Below are 13,619 nucleotides of genomic sequence, written 5' to 3'. Positions count from 1 at the left end.
TATTAAAGCCTGCTTCTGTAAGCAAATAGATCTTTATTAACTGAGGTTGTATGTGATGTTTTCCTGTGTTATAGCGCTAAAGGGGCAGCATGAAAAACTAGATTGTATTTTGTTTTAAATAAAAAGGTTTTTCTCTGTTCTAAACTTAAAATAAAGCTATTCTGTTAGGGTTAAAGGTTAAAGAACCCTTTTATTTGCTAATGATAAATTTAATTGCCCAAAGCCAAATTGAATACGAGCTGATTTATGTTTTCATTTCTATAGGGATAAAGCATCCTTAGTAGATATAGCTAGAAAAGGTTGTCCCAGCTTCAGAATCCTTGCTTTCAGAATGGAATAATTTATTCATTTAAAATAGAACATGTGAGTATCCTTTAGCAGACTAAAAGGTATAAGAAAAAATAACCTATATGCTATGAAAAAAATAATTAAAAAAAGAGGTTTAATTTTATAGCAACTCCAAGTGTGGATTCTCTTTTAATCACATCTTCTGTGTCAAAAAAACAGAAGCAATTTTTCTTTCTGCTATGGGCCATAAAATATCCAAATCCCTGAAAATAAACAAAGAAAATTGGAAGAATTGAGTTAAATTTAAGCCCAGATTTTAGGGACAAAATTTATATCAAACAAACTTTGGCCAGCACAGTAGTCACTTAGTATAAACTCAATTATGAGCAGTTAAAGTATTTATGTTTCATTGTTAGAGGTTGTTGCCATTTATTTTTTGATAATTAAAAGCAAAATACCAAATTAACACCCTCAGCTGATACTTTAAAATACTTCATATTTGCAGAGAAAACAGAGATAGTATTTTGATAAGAGTTTTAGCTCAACATAAGGGCAGGGCAAAATATAACCCCTTAAGACAGCATCCCATGCTTCATATTGAGCAACAGCTAATGAAATCCTAAGAGAGTTTGTTACATAAGCCAGTGGACTGAAGAAACCTTTAACATGTAGGAAACTGAAGTTAATTAAACTGTTACGAGTATCCTATCCATCATTCCACCAGACCACTCTATTCTAAACCTATTTACATTTTGCAATTGAAAAAATGTACTTGGCATGGTTGATAAACCATGTTTACTGTCCTTATTGATTTGACATTTGTGCATAACCTTTATGCTTTTAATTATCTAATAGCATTTCCTAAATCTTTCTCTGCTACAGAAAGTATTTGATTTCCAAGCAATTAGACATATCTGACAATTACCAGACAGCAAGAGTGTTCCCTTCAACAAATTAATCAGTTTGGGAAAGCACTGGTTCATCATTGCACTGAATTTGCTGAAAAAGTTCTTTTTTGAATCTCATTTCAACCTGCTTCAGTACTTTAGTGTAATCAAAGTGCATTTCAATTCTGTTCATATTTCACTCACAGGATAGATTGCATTTAAGGAGCTTCCTTTCCCGACTAATAATTCTGAAACCTAAATGCAGTATAAGAGAGTTTTGCACTTAAGGTTAACAGCTGGCTGTATTTGTGGGGATCTGCAGAAGAAATGAGATAAAATATTTTCTAATACATATAGGGTCAAAGAAAAGATGAAAGCTTGTCACTGCAATAGAAATTCACCTTTTATTTTGAATCTTTGATAAGACAGATAAATTTTTTATTTCCTGTTTGAGACACAGTTTCTGAGAATTTGCTTTTAATATATTGTGTTTGTTAAATCACTTTATGATATTTTTAAACTGTTATTCACAACTTATTCTAGTACGTATTTCTGCCAAAAGTCTTCACATTGCAACATTAAAAGTCACTGTAGTCAACTTCTGGAAAACACACCTGTTTCTTTGGTTTGGAGACATTTCTTCAGAGAGAAAATTTAGCAGTGAAAATTTGGTAATGAAAATTTTTGCATGTTTCACATTTGTGAAAGAGTATGGTGCAATTCTGTCTTACCTGTGAAATGAAATGGCTGACCTGAGATCAAATCTTGAAGATCACATTCATGGAAGGCAGCATCTTATCTATTCCTGCATAAATGAACCACATAATTTTGAAAGAGGCCTAAGGCACCACATTCATTTGGGAGAAGTTTCTCCCAGTGCAGGTGCTGTGTGAAAGAGTTGCACCATCACAGTTCCTCATAAACCTTAACACAAGAAGCAAAATACACTGGAGGCAGGGCTCACATTTCGCTCTAGACTGCAGTCTAAACCCTGTGAGTTCCTGTTCATCACTGATAACCTTCAGTTAATCTGAACATCTGTCATAATTTCAATAGCTTCTCCCCTTGCCAATGTTATCCAATGTCATTGCAAAGAAAGAAGGGGTGTAATTTGTGCTTCAGAGCGGGGCAGGATCAAAGTGACAGAAATTTGGCTCAAAGCTTTTGCTGGACTTCAAATTTTACACTGTAGCTCTAGACAGTGCAAACCCAGGTCTTCCAGTAAGAAGACCTACAGGGTTATACCACATAGAACTACAGGATTATACCATGTACAAACCTTGTGCTTCTTAGCACAAGAATACAGTACAAAATACAGTATTCTGTACATATGGTACTATGATTTAGGCAGTGTAAGAGTAGTCATGCACTTTAGATGGTGTTACTGGCAGGGTTTTACACAGCATTTTTAATACAAATCATTTATAAACTAGCGTGAAAGAGAGAATTCTTTCAGATGGAAGAGAAAGACTGTAATCTGTTTCCTTCCTTCACTTTTCACACTGTGCAAGCAAGAAACAAAGGAAAGCATACAGTGTTTTGATATGGTAAGCTAATTAAAAGATGACCAAGAATCTAGAATTAAGATGTCAGCAATCAGTCATTATTTTTTGATAATGGCTGGTTTGTCTTGTTATTTCATGCTGAAATAGTATTTAGCCATCAGTTCTCATCCAGAGAGTTATTTCTAAGCAGAATACATCCATCCAACAAAATGATGCCCTTCTTTCAACCTAAGTTTTTAGTATTTTATCACCTTTTATTTCCCCTTTAAATAACTCCCTCACTCCTAAGGGAACTTTATACTTCATCAGGGCATAAGAGTCCAGACTCAGTCCCAAAGTCCATGTGCAGGCAAAATGCTCTTTGCTCATGAAATAATTTCATAAATTTCAGATATTTTGGCATAAGCATACAATCATAAAGAATAACACTTGGTGAAAAACAGTGAAAAACTTTTTTTTTGCCCTGGCACAACATAAGTATCTTTATAGTTCACCAATAACTAGTTTGGACATCTAGCTTTAATTTAAGTTTATAAATATATATATATATATATCTGTCTTTAATTCTTTCACAGAATATTGCTTTTGTTTACTACATAGTGTAAAATACTGTGTGACAAAACATGCTCTTGGACAAGTCAAAAATAAAAAAATACTGTTTTCCTCTCAGCCAATGGAAAAATCTGAATATCTCTCTCTGATATAGTGGAGTAATTCAAGCAGCAGAATATCTTGCAGCAGGGCAGATCTTAGCTGCGTTGCTTGATGTTTATGCCATCCTTGTGTATGGAAAGTTTTGATATGGAAACCTATTGTTTGTGTGGGCACCTAAGAACAAGCCTATAGTGCAGGCTTAAATTTTCCTCCGTATTAATGATTTGAAGATGCCTTCTTTCCATGTTCCATTATTTTCCTAGAGGTGCCATTCAGAATTGATTTTTGATAAATTCAGCATGGTGCCTCTGTGACTACTGCATAGGTACAGTAGCTTTAAATATTTATATTGTGCTCCTGGTGATAATTATTATTCCAACACAGTATAGTTTTAATGCATTTAAATGCCAGTGTTTCTCAGTTTAATTCATCATGCATACATTCAGATGCTTGTATACATATATTCAGTATGCATCTCCAAGGACCTAAAAAGACCTATTCATATTTTAGCAGCTGTGAGAAAGTGAGGACAGATTTCCTTTACATTCCTAACTGTAAACATTAATTAGGTGCTTGACACTCATTAATGATTAAAAAACTCTTTGTAAAATAATCCATCATAATTCTTTTATCACTATGCCAACCCAAAGAACTATTTCATTGTACTGTGGTATCTCTGATGGCAAAGTTAAAAACGATGTGTTAAAATAATATCCATTTATTCACTCAGTTTGTTTCCATGGGAAAAAAGTGGTTTGCTGTGATACCTGGTAAGTTTCTCAATACAAGAATGTCATGCCTTATTATCTGTTTGTATGCCTTTGTTGAAAAGCCATTATGCAGTTGCCTATACATTCAGTGTGTCTTCTCGGTCTTAACCATTGCAGCAGAACAGAATTTCAAAAATAAGAAATTGAAGATTTTCTCCAAAATATTAATAAAATACTAAGGATTATCACAAAACAAACAAACAAACCCCCCCACCCCCCCACCCCCCCCCAAACTCCTTTTCTCAAACATGATTGGAATGCATTTAACCTTGGCTTTTAAAGTTGTACTATTTGCAATTGTTTGCTTAAGCAAAGCACAGAAGAAAAGAACACTGCATTCCCAGGAGGCCTGACAAACAATTTCCAAGGTCAGGCATATGCACAAAAGAAACAACAGCTCCTCACTCTATGTCCTGTAACAGCATCTCTCCTTATGCTACCTGTGACACTGCTTCTGTCTAGTCTCCTTTGAAGGTTATGAAGGTTGTCACGTAGAATGAGTCTGGTAGCATCCGAAACACGAAACTGAAGCTTCAGTGTTCAGTCCACACCTAACAGTTGAGAGAATCCCTCTATTGATTTTCTTGGTGTGACTCCACCCCGGCTGTTTTCTCAGCCTAATGCTGCGTCTCCAGAATGTGTAATAGTAATTGACCAGAACAGAGTGTCAGGACTAATTAATGTACTCTCATTATTGGTGAGAGTGCCGGTTTTCAAAGAATGTCCTAGCTGTTATTTATGGCATTTAATTAAGGTACAATCTTATCTAAATAATCAGTGTGTTGTAAAATAGAAGAGTCAAACTACATAGCTGCAATAAACCAAACATAATATGCACAACCACATTTGCACAGAACATTTAGACATTTCTGCAAGTCATAAGAAATTTAGGAAATTAGTAGGGTTTTTTAGCTTTTACAAGGCCTGTGAAAGCATTCTATGCCTTCTAAATGGATTTACTCTAACTGCCTAATTCATTATGCTAAAACCATGAAGCAATTTCCTATTCAAAGCCCAGTTCACAGGCTCTCTGTTGTCAAGTATTTGAATTTCAGATTAGAAATGTGTTCTTTTGGATAGCATGAAAGGAAAGCTTTGTTGTCAGCTTTGCTTTATGTTCTGCCAGCAGCCAAATCCCTCTTCTTCAGCGGTCACCAGCAAAATACCAGACCTTCACTCTGGTCTCAACTATCCTGAAACAAACACAAATGCCTTTGACCTTTATGGCCTGAAAACTGGTTTGAGGTTTGCTCTTCTCCCCTCTCTCTTAATATTTTTTTAGGGATTATTTCTGACAGATGATATCAACAAATGCTTATATTGTACTGAGTTTTTCTTATCCTTACAAAAGGGGAAGGGAGGGAGGGGTAGAGCATTTCCACAGTGGGGGAGAAGAGACAGGACATTTGGTCCTGTTAGAAGATCTGTAGTTTGTTATGGAACAGCGGGCTGAAGTGGCTGCAGCCCTTTTACCCTCAGCATGTTTCCAGCTATCATCTACACTGAATGTTAACTATGCCACTGCTTGCTTGTTAGCAGCTATTTCTTTGCCAGCTTGGAAAAAATACAGACAGCTGACAAAAGTCAGGGGCTACATTTCATGCAGAGTAAAACAAAGTTACCTAATACAGCCTGCAGGACAAAAAACCCCAAGCATTCATATCTTTGGCTAGTAGTATGGAAGTCAAGGAATTCTGGCCACATTTCTCACAGGAAAGAGCTTTTCAGAGCTCTTCCATTACTGTAAGTTATTTCTGATAGGTTTAGGGTCTATACTGTGGAAAGACAAGCCCAGCACATCCTTCTATTAATTAAAAGCACACATTCACGCAAGGAATCTTGTAACCTAAGTATGAACTTTAATGGTTGTAACATAGCTGGAAGCAAAAATAATTACTAGCAGCTATAGAAGACATTGAGATATTTGTAATCCCTTTGCTTTTGAATACAATAACCCCTATGTAGTCATAATAAGCTCTTCAACATAGGAAATGGTAATAGAAGATCTCTCTCCTGATACTGAGGCTATGCAAATAATTGATTTCTCAGCTGAACAGATGAAGAGAAAGAATAAAAAAAAAAAAGGGTCGATCTAGGATGAATTTAAGTTTTCTGTTTTTTCTTGTCTTAATGAAAGAAAACAGAGGCAGGAAGCATTTCATTCAGCCTGGAACATCCTGCCAGACTCTGACTGAAACATTTCACCCTGGGCAGCAGAGAGGAAAAGCAGGAGTCACTCAAGTAAGAGGCAGTGGCTCACGCTTCCCCTCTCACCTGATGTACAATTGGGTGTCCTGGGCGGCGCTTGCACAGCAGTCCCAGAAACAGGACGGAGGATGCTGCTACCTCCAGCCACAGCACACTGTACTGAAGCACACAGTTCCCTTGGGGGTCAAACACTTACATATCTTTCCTCTCCATAATTCCCTCTGTAAACCTCTGTCTGCCACACCAGGCTATGGGAGCCTCAGGTCCCTGTCCATTCTCTACCAGGCGAAAGATGTCTGAGTCAACACTTTCACCCTTGCATAAAGAATGACCTCATCAGTTGGAGGTGAATGTCCTAATCAGCAGTTTAGAGACACCCCAGGGAGTCATTTTTTAGAGTTGTTTAATGACTCTTTACTTTCTATGCAAATGGCACAGACCCCAAAGAAAGTATTGAAAGAGTCCCACCTCACCCAGCCCAAAGACTGCTGGGGAGTTCATCTCAGTTCATCGAAAGTGGGAGGTCTCTCTTGAAATCCCTGTTCAAAATCGGGCACAAAGCAGGTTGCTGTTTCCATGTCTGGCTCCTGGGAGAGGGAGCACAGAGTATTTCACCCAGCTCTAAATGACACATTGTTCCAACATGTGCTTCCAAGTGTTAAAATTGAAGACAAATGAAGACTATGCCCATTGATAAGTTTCCTGGCACCTTATTTCATGGTTAGCAGAAACGAGCCTAAGAGCCTAGAGAGTTTAAATTTCTAATTCAAGAATTCTCTTGTAGTCCAATTGTGTATGCTTTATAATATTTAAATGCAAATAATATTCTGGTCAGGTTTCTGACTGGCTGCTAAATACCCTCTCATTCTCTCATGGAATTTGTTTCCTCAACCTTGAATTATATGAAGAGAACTAGAGAGCGTTAGTATACATTATATGAAAGTTAAACAAGAGTGCTAAGAATTCAGGTCCAAACCATTCTAAGTTAACAATGACATAAAACTACTATGTTGCAAATAACATACTCAAGCTATTACCAACACTCACATTTTTACTACCCTGAAGCACAATTTTACTCCATGCATAAGACATTCTACAGTGCTGTCAGTAAAACCAAGCTTCATAATCCCTAATAGCTTTACCAAACTCTATCATTAGGCGCATTCTTCAGCTGTCAAGGCAGCATGGTTGCCATCAGTGTGACCCTCATGCTGTGGTTTACAGGACCAAATCCTAAATTTTCTGTTAGGATTTCTTAATGAAAAAGAGTCAGGATTCAAGCTACCATGAGTTTGTTATGTCCAATAAGATGGTGCATTATTACATCTCCAGAGAGAGGGAGAAGAGGTTTCCCACCATAAGAATATGTGAAACTTTTTTTTCCACTACTTCATCATCCATACTGAACAACAGAGGAGCAACAGGCACATAGGACCCTTTCCTCTTAAAATCCAGAAGCATAAAAATATGTGAAGGAGTCTATTTTTACATGACACCTGTCCTGGTTTGGACCAGGATAGACTTAACTTCCCCTGGGCTGAGAGGGAGCACAGCCGGAGGGCCGGATCCGAGTCGATCACTGGAGCATTCTATATCATGTGATGTCATGCTCAGTGTATATAGGCAGATGCAGGTTCTCTCGCGCACACCATTTTTGGTTTTCCGGGTTGGCATGGCGGGATTTTCTGGTGCGGGTGGATCATTGATGCGGGGAGGGGGAAGGGGGGGGGGGGCAGGCTGCGTACCTGTCACCGCACTTGGTAAACCACTGCTGCATTTTACCCATTTCTGGACTCACTATTGCTACTGTTGTTTTCTTGTTACATTTAGTAAATCCTTTTTTTAATTCAACCTATGAATTATCTTATTTTTGACCCTCCCCTGTTTCACCAGGGAGGGGGGAGGTGAACGGCTGGCCATGTGGCGTCTGGCTGCCGGCTGAGTTCAAACCTCAACAGTTTTTGGCGCCCAACGTGGGGCTCTGAGGTTTTTGAGAAAACAACAAAATGGATAAAAATGTTGATTGTTTGGCTCCTTAAGATCTTATCACCTCATTTGCAATAAGTGTTTCCCATGCTGTTGCTCACAGTCCATGAGAGTTGGGTTAAGATTTTCTTTCTGTTGTTCTAAGTGATGGTCTTCTATGATAGCGTGCAGTCATTGGCCCTGGGGCTATTTATAATTGTGTTTGAGAAATTCAGGAATTTCAAATGTCTTTGGAATGTTGATATTAACATGGTTGCTGTACTGCTAGGAGCTAGTGTGTTCCTGCACATGGTTCAGGTTTTGTTCAGGGTTAAGCAACTATTTAAGAGTATCACTTGGAAACCTACCCTAGGGTTGGAGAATTATGAGTGGCTGGGGGTGTGGAGTAGCATGGGCAAGTACCTAGAAGAGTGGGCACCTCCAGTGTATTGGAACTTCACTCCTGCACAGGTGCAGAATCCTGAAGAACTAGCGGAATATTTGGAAAAAGTATGTTGACACCCGGGTAATTCCAGAGAGGCACAGCTCACTGCAACATGCTGGGGCATAGCCCACGCTTACCAAGTGCTATTAAACACTGTTCAGCACCCTCAAGAGGAAGAGAAGGGCTCTGGATCTGGTAACAAAGTGACAGAAACTGCAGCCACCACAAGCCCAAGGACAGGAGCTGCAGCTGAACCGGCGAACCAACCCATGACAGTATCAGTTGCTCCCAGACAGAAGAAGACATACACAAGAAAATCCCCTCACGGTGTACAGGGTAACGATGAACCAGACCCATCACAAGAACAGGAGGAGGAGACAGAGCCAGTGATAGTCACACAATCCTTATCCCTGAGTGAGTTGTGAGACATAAGGAAAGATTTCAGCTGCCATCCAGGTGAGCAATTCATTACCTGGTTGCTCCGGTGCTGGGATAGTGGGGCCAGTGGCGTGGAACCAGAGGGTAGGGAGGCCAAGCAGCTGGGATCCCTGTCTAGGGAAGGGGGCATTGGCAAAACCATTGGAAAGGAGACACAAAATCTCAGTCTTTGGAGGCGACTTCTGTCAAGTGTGAGGGAGAGGTATCCCTTCAAGGAAGATTTTCTATGTCATCCAAGTAAGTGGACCACTATGGAGAGACGCATTCAATACTTGAGGGAGCTAGCTGTGCGGGAGACAGTTTACTATGACCCAGATAATGCACGGCTACCCACAAATCCAGATGAAGTCTGATGCACCCAGCCCATGTGGAGGAATTTTGTACAGAGCACACCCTCATCATATGCCAATGCACTAGCAGTAATGGACTGGAGAGACGAAGAGGGACCAACAGTGGATGAACTGGCTCACTGACTATGATAATATGAAGAAAGTGTCTCTTCCCCCCTTGTCGTGGCTGTGGACAAATTATCTAAAGAATTCCAGCAATTTAAAGAGGACATGTCCTACTCCCCATCTGCACAGACTAGAATCTTGGCTACCAGGAGCAGTCATTTCTCTACTCGAGGAAACCGTTACACACCACGGGGGAAGCTGTGGCATTGCCTGTGTAACTATGGAGAAGACATGAAGAAATGGGATGGAAAACCTACCTATCTCCTAGAAGAACGGGTATGTGAGCAGGAAGGAAGAACAAGTACAAAATGGGGTCTCTCAGGAGAAATGCTGCTCTGGTTTACAGTAATCAAGGGCCCAAACAGAGCAGAAAGGTTGACTTTGCTCATGATCCTATGAGAAGAACTTATGATTTGTATTCACAAGAAGTGAGTGATCAAGATGAGGCTGAAACCCGTGCACACCACACTAACCCATTTGTTGTTAGCGGGTATTATGACCAACATTAGAGAGGCCCTGCCTCCAGCCAGGCAGAGGACAGGGACAACTGAGTTTATTGGTCCATGTGGATTCGATGGCCTGACACATCTGACCCCCAGCAGTATAAGGCTCTAGTGGACACTGGTGCCCAATGCACCATAATGCCATCAAATTTTAAAGGAGCAGAACACATTTGTATTTCAGGAGTGACAGGGGGGTGTCAACAGCTGACTCTACTGGAGGCTGAGGTGAGCCTAAGTGGAAGAGTGGGAAAAACACCCCGTTGTGACTGGCCCAGACGCTCCATGTATTCTTGGCATAGATTATCTCAGAAGACGCTGTTTTAAGGACCCAAAAGGGTATCAGTGGGCTTTTGGTATAGCTGCCTTGGAAACAGAAGGAATTAAACAGATGTCTGTCTTACCTGGTCTTTCTGAGGATCCTTCTGTTGTGGGATTGCTGAGGGTTGAAGAACAACAGGTGTCAATTGCCATTACAACAGTGCACTGACAGCACTATTCCACCAATCGAGACTCTGTAATCCCTATCCATAAACTGATTCGTCAACTAGAGAGCCAAGGAGTCATCAGCAAGACGCGCTCCCCTTTTAACAGCCCCATATGGCCAGTGCAAAAGTCTAATGGAGAGTGGAGATTGACAGTAGACTATTGTGGCCTGAATGAAGTCATGCCACCGCTGAGTGCTGCCGTGTCAGACATGTTAGAACTTTGGTACGAGCTAGAGTTGAAGGCAGCCAAGTGGTATGCCACGATTGATATTGCCAACGCATTTTTCTCCATTCCTCTGGCAGCAGAGTGCAGGCCACAGTTTGCTTTTACTTGGAGGGGTGTCCAATACACCTGGAATCGACTGCCCCAGGGGTGGAAACACAGCCCCACCATTTGCCATGGACTGATCCAGACTGCACTGGAACAGGGTGAAGCCCCAGAACACTTACAGTATATTGATGACATCATTATATGGGGTAATACAGCAGAAGAAGTTTTTAAGAAAGGGGAGAAAATAATACAAATCCTTCTGAGAGCTGGGTTTGCCATAAAGTGTGGCAAGGTCAAGGGACCTGCACAAGAGATCCAGTTTTTAGTAGTAAAATGTCAAGATGGAAGTTGTCACATTTCAATGGAGGTGATTAATAAAATAACAGCCATGTCCCCACTGACTAACAGAAAGGAAACGCAAGCTTTCTTGGGTGTTGTGGGTTTCTGGAGTCTGCACATTCCAAATTACAGTCAGATTGTCAGCCCTCTCTGTCTAGTGACTCAGAAAAACAATGATTTTGTATGGGGCCCAGAGCAGCAACAGGCTTTTGAAAAAATTAAATAGAAAATAGTTTATGCAGTAGCCCTCGGGGCCAGTTCGTACAGGACAAGATGTTAAAAATGTGCTCTACACTGCAGCCAGGAAGAATGGCCCTACCTGGAGTCTCTGGCAGAGAGCACTACGGGAGACTCGGGGTCGACCCCTGGGGTTTTGGAGTCGGGGATACAGAGGATCTGAGGACTGCTATACTCCAACCAAAAAGGAGATACTTGCAGCACATGAAGGGGTCCGAGCTGCTTCAGGGGTGATCGGGACTGAAGCACATCTCCTCTTGGCTCCCTGACTGCCAGTGCTGGGCTGGATGATCAAAGGGAGTGTCCCCTCTGCACACCATGCAAATGATGCCACATGGAGTAAATGGGTTGCATTAATCACACAGCGGGCTCGAATAGGGAGCCCCAGCCATCCGGGAATATTGGAAGTGATCACAAATTGGCCAGAAGGCAAAGACTTTGGAATGGCATCAGAGGAAGAGGTAATGCATGCTGAGGAGGCCCCACCATATAATAAACTACTGGATAATGAGAAGCGATACGACCTGTTTACCGACGGGTCCTGTTGCATTGCGGGGAAACACTGAAGGTGGAAGGCAGCTGTATGGAACCCCACACAGCAAGTCACTGAAGCTGCTGAAGGAGAAGGTGAATCGAGTCAGTTCGCAGAGGTGGAAGCCATCCAACTGGCCTTGGATATCGCTGAGTGAGAAAAGTGGCCAGTGCTCTACCTCTATACTGACTCATGGATGGTGGCAAATGCCCTGTGGGGGTGGTTACAGCAGTGGAAATGGAGCAATTGCTAGTGCAGAGGCAAACCCGTCTGGGCTGCTGAATTATGGCAAGATATTGCTGCTTGAGTAGAGAATCTGGTTGTGAAAGTACGCCATGTAGATGCTCATGTACCCAAGAGCCGGGCCACCGAAGAACATCAGAACAACCAACAGGTGGATCAGGCTGCTAAGATTAAGGTGTCTCAAGTAGATCTGGACTGGCAACACAAGGGTGAACAGTTTATGGCTCGCTGGGCCCATGACTCCTCAGGCCATCAAGGAAGAGATGGGACATATAGATGGGCTCGTGACCGAGGGGTGGACTTAACCATGGATGCTCTTGCACAGGTAATCCACAAATGTGAGACACGTGCTAGGATCAAGCAAGCCAAATGGTTAAAGTCCATTTGGTATGGAGGACGATGGTCAAAATATAAATATGGGGAGGCCTGGCAGATTGATTATATCACTCTCCCACAAACTCAGCATGGCAAACACTATGTGCTTACAATGGTGGAAGCAGTCACCAGATGCTTGGAAACTTATGCCGTGCCCCATGCCACTGCCCGGAACACCATTTTAGGCCTTGAGAAGAAAGTCTTATGGTGGCATGGCATGTCAGAAGGGATTGAGTCAGAAAATGGGACACATTTCTGAAACACCCTCATAGACACTCGGGCCAAAGAACAGTGTATTGAGTGGCTATATCACATTCCCTACCATGCATCAGCCTCTGGGAAAATTGAGCGATACAATGGGTTACTAAAACCTACACTGAGATCAATGGGTGGTGGAACTTTCACACACTGGGACGTGGCAAAAGCCACCTGGTTAGTCAATACCAGAGGATCTGCCAAGCAAGCTGGTCCTGTTCAATCAAACCTCCTACATACTGTGGATGGGGATAAAGCCCCCGTAGTGTGCATGAAAAATACACTGGGGAAGACCGTCCGGGTTACTCCTGCATTGGGTAAAAGTAAACCCACGTGTGGGATCACTTTTGCCCAAGGACCTGGGTACACTTGGTGGGTAATGCAGGAGGATGGAGAAGTCCAATGTGTGCCTCAAGGAGATTTGATTTTAGGCGAAAATAGCCAATGAACTGAACTGTCAGATAACTCTGTTATTGCAATTGGTGCCTCACAACATCCTCCTGACACATCCAAAGCCTCCTGCTCCACCGACTAAGCCAACTCCACCTCATTCCTCCAGCCTTAAAGACTGTCATGACAGATGGAACCCAAAGTTATGGACTAATTGAACTCAGTAGACATTGTGGAAGGACGGCCCATAGACTGAGGGAATGATATCTGTGAGACCTGGGAAAGGGGTGGTGATTCCTTAGAATGTATTTGGAACCTGAGCATAGCATGGAACAAGGGGTGAAGACTGTACTGTTTTGGCCAGGATAGAGTTA

Source organism: Strix uralensis, chromosome Z (assembly GCF_047716275.1).
Source record: "Strix uralensis isolate ZFMK-TIS-50842 chromosome Z, bStrUra1, whole genome shotgun sequence".
Classification (NCBI taxonomy): domain Eukaryota; kingdom Metazoa; phylum Chordata; class Aves; order Strigiformes; family Strigidae; genus Strix; species Strix uralensis.
The sequence above is the reverse complement of the archived record's forward strand: the minus strand, read 5'-3'. Positions refer to the sequence as shown.